Below are 4668 nucleotides of genomic sequence, written 5' to 3' on the forward strand. Positions count from 1 at the left end.
CCACGGATTTTTTCGCAGCATCGTTTTTTATTATAAATTAATAGATATTACTATAAATTATAAAAAAAATAGAAAAATCGTATTTTTCTGCTGTAATTCCAAATAAGTAGTTGAAACATTTCTTATAATAGTGTCCTGTATAATAGTATATATTTCAACACTCTAAATGTGAATATATTTAGTTATAATTATTACAATTATTTAAATAATTTTTGTTTAAACAAATTAATTTTTTTATTTAGAAATTATTTTTTTTTGTTAAATACAGAAAAAATTACGAAAAAATAGTAGTAAAATTATAATTTTTGAAAAAACTAAACTGCAAATTGATAAATGTATTCTAATTGTTTAAAAATAAAAAAAGGGTGTTAACTTTAAAAATTTACTATGGCCGTCCTAATCAACCGATTTCAACTATTCAAAAACCATTTGAAAGGTTGAGCGGTCTTTTCTATGTGAAAAAATTTTCAAGTATCTAGATGCTTATTTATTTGAGGCTGTGCAACATTTGGAAAAATCGAATTTAAAAAAAAAAAATTATTTTGCGAAAACTGTAGAACCGATTTTAATGAAATTTGGTGTATTGTTTTATTACACTCTTAAAATTTTTTTTACTAAAATTAGAATGCCCTCGGACCAATTAAAATATTTTTTAAAAATTATCAAAAAAACTTTATTATTTTGCCCTTTTTTCATCAAGTATTACTATTTTGCAACATGGGTAATACATTTATACATTTTTAACTTACGGTATACGAGTATTGTGCAAAATTCAATTCTAAAACTTTTTTCTTCTTCAATATTCTTCCAAAATGCATAGGTTCCAAGTTATAAGTAAAAAAACTCAGGTAAAATAGGTATTTTTGAGATAGAGAAAACTTATTTTAATAAAATTTCATCCTGCTTCGATGACAATTTTGTTTGTCCGCGTAGAGGATGCAGCAAATTACATATTAATAAACTGAAACACTGCACTGTTTTCTTTGTCATTTTGATTACATATTCTGCTATATATGATACAACATTCTCACTGTAATTAGTAAGACAATCTGTTTTAGACAAAACATTATAATTACGATCATGCATACTATTGATGTATTCCTGATAATGGATATTATGCTTCCTTATATCATACAGGCCAATTTGTTGCAGAACGGAGCCTTTCTTGGAAGCTCCATCATTAGAAATTGATAGAATTGATATTGTATCTGGGACTCTACAGTTTCCACTAGGTACTATCAGAAATATCTGCATGTAGTATTAACTTATTGTATGATCAATGAACTGAAGTGCGGACGGATTATTATTCCACCAATTTCTTGCTCTAAAATTTATAATCAAGACAAATATATACGAAAGAGAAGTGTTACAAAGTCTTACCTAATTGCACAGAAAAATAGTTCTAGGTGGTTATAATTTAACTTATCGGTTCTTATGTAGTCATCAAATATACTCATAACCGATATCGCAAGTCCAAGAAATGAAGTTTTTTTGGGGGTTGGTCATAAAGAGTTTCCTTTTAAATCTTTCAATTTAAAAAGATATTCCACAGAACTTTCCTCAACTGGCCTCCTACTACATATATTCATTTTCTAATCTTAATGGGCCTTTATATCCCTTTACCCATGGAAACCGAGAATTCATAAGATCAAACATTGCATCTACTTTCTTCATAGAATTAACAGTGGCCTGACATTTTCCAAGATGGCGGACGCGATTCCAAAAAATTAACCGATTTACGCCAAATTTGGTATAGGGGGGTTTTTGGGGTCGCTGACTACGAATCTGAAATCTGATTTTGAGGAATTTTAACCTTTAAAGACCATCAAGTCAAATTCGGAAAATGGTCAAGGACATATCTGAACTTAAAATTTTCCGCTCTTTTCATTTCCGGGGTCAAAAGTAGGGCATTCCATTTAAAAACATTAACTTGACCTTGAAATAACCTTGAAGGTCAATGCCAAATCTAAGGTCACCATTGAATGGCCAGGGAAAAATCCTAAATCTTTTGTCTGAATCATTTTTCCTCAAAATGCATTTTTCGAAAGTTATTGTGCTGTTTCCATACTTTTGGGACACCCTGTATAATGCTGAAAGGAGACGTCCGACCTGTTTAACATAGGGTGCCGCCATTTTGATGTACACCGGTAATTGATGGTTGCATAGTTTGAAGTAAAAAGTAAAATTAAAAGTACTCTATAGCAAATAGGCAACCAGCAATACATTTTTATTACACCTTTTGTCTAAATCTGAATTAATGCACAAATAACAGACTTTCCCGCATTCTAACGCAGATTTTCTATAAAATGGACTTAGTTTGAAAATCAAATTACTTTTTGTCGCAAACTTTGTAATTTGCCGCTACCAAAAGTAATTTGAGTCTCAAACTAAGTCCATTTTATAGAAACTATGAGTTAGAATGAGGAAAAGTGTATTATTTGTGCATTAATTGATATTTACACTACACAAACTGTAATAAAATTTATTAAAATGTATTGCTGGTTGCATTTCAAAAATGGATTTTTGTTATATACTACTAGAACTAAGATATGTAATACTTGTTTTTGTTAGAGCTGTTTGCTACTTAACACACATACTTCTATACTGTATATATTTGTAGCCCCTTCGTATTTTTTTTCTAACGTGCATTAAAAGCGAAGGTTTCAGCTTGGAACATGTAGAGCAGGCTCCTATATTATAGCTCTTTTCTACTTGGGCCTTAATCGTACAATTCAAGCTCCTGTTCCGCTGTTTTTTTTTAACCATTCGTTAACCATACCAGACCCAATTTTCGTGTAAGGCTTATAGGCATATTTCAGTTAATGACTGAAAGAAATTAAAAACAATTGTTTCCTAAGAATAAATGTATTTAAAGAGAATATAGAGTTACAAAAATTAAAACTGATAGGATCCATCTAACACCCAGTTTCATAATCTGTGGTTAACTAGCAGTTAATTTTCTTACCAAATGTTAACTGCAAGTGAGTTGTTTCGCAACATCTAGTTAACTTCAATGTCTTAGTTATATCATGATAAAGATAACCAGAACCTTATGTGTAAGTTAACCTGAAGATTTATGGTTAAAGTTAATTTATAAAGAGGTAACTGACATATTAAAAAAATATTAAATCAAAAATGAATTTTTGAGGCATATGCTTACAGTAGTGATGAGAAGGTTAGGAGACCACGAATTTTCAGGCAAAGGCCAAATTTTTTGAAGAATATGACAAAAGACTTTTTCACAAAATTTCCGATTAAATTTCAACGATAAGAAAAAGATCTACATTTTCCACCCAAAAGAAGAAGTCAAAGTTTCGGTAGATTTAGAATTTGCCCAGGAAAATTTTAAGCCCAAGATGGGTCACGTAAGTGCTTTACTGTATGAATTATTGAAACTTGGAAAACATGTATTTTTTTTCGAAAAACTCAATTTTTGCAAAAACTATCAAATATTTATCAATTTTACAAAAATGCCCTTACTTGCCAAGAATTACATATTTTCAAGTTTCATAAAAAAAAAATATTTTTTTAATGATATAGAAGTATTAAGAAATGCGATTTTTAGCCGTTTTTTTGAAATTGTTAATCAATTGACATCGGCCTGGGCCCAAAATTTTTGTTATAAAAAGTTCTACAACTTTTGTCTAAAACATTGTTTTCTAAGATGTTTAGTTTTATTTTTAATGAAAAAAACTGTTTTTTGCAAACTTTGGACGCCATTTTGAAAATGAAGGTCCAACATTCAGTTGGGGCAAAGTAGTTCATTCAATTCTACGGAATTTTTCCTAATTTTTACGTGTCTTTGTTTACTGAATTGGCACGTAAAAATCTAATTCGCTTGGATTATAAAAGCAGTTTTTTTTGCATAGTACTCGCTTGGATCACATCATTTGTACAAATCGAAAACTAATTAAAACCAGTGAGAATACCTTAGATATCCTAATTTTAATAAACCTTGATTTCTTTTTAATTAAATAATTACAAAAAAATGTGCAGTGAGATTTAGTATCAGAGGAAATAGAATCGATGTTATAAAATTCCATAAAAAAATTATGAAATATTAACTCTTAGAGGAGAAGACATCCAAATTTGATTGAACAATAATTGTTAGTAAATAAAAAATATTTTAATAAGGCCCTGTTGCTCCAAGTGCCTTGTACAAATTCTGTAAATTAATGGGGTGACTTCACTAGTGGAATATAGTGAGTGCATTTTTTAAAAATAAAACTAAAATTGCTTCTCATAATATGAAGATAAGCGTTATAGTCCACAGTACAGGCCCCCTCTAGAAAGTTGATTACCACTTACTTTATAACTCCTGAGGAGCTTCGTTTTGACGAGTCTACCACATTTTTCCTCCGCGACTTTTCTCGATTCCTCCGCTTTTCCACTCGGAAAAGTCCAAAAACATGGCAATTTCCCGGGGTCTTGAAAACTCAAGACCACATCTTTTATTTTTAGCTTAAGTAACTGGAAATTTTGTTGCAAATGCCGATTTAAATTTGTCCGACAGAAATTCCTCCGACATTGACGTGTCTACCGGTCGAAACATGCCAAAATAACAGGGTATTGAAAATCAATTACCACATAGGTAATTTTTAGTAAAATTAATTGTAAATAATTAATTCAGTCAAAAAGTATTGTTGTCCGACAAATTTCAAGCCGCGT

Source organism: Anoplophora glabripennis, unplaced genomic scaffold, assembly GCF_000390285.2.
Source record: "Anoplophora glabripennis isolate ALB-LARVAE unplaced genomic scaffold, Agla_2.0 scaffold579, whole genome shotgun sequence".
NCBI classification, from domain to species: Eukaryota; Metazoa; Arthropoda; class Insecta; order Coleoptera; family Cerambycidae; genus Anoplophora; species Anoplophora glabripennis.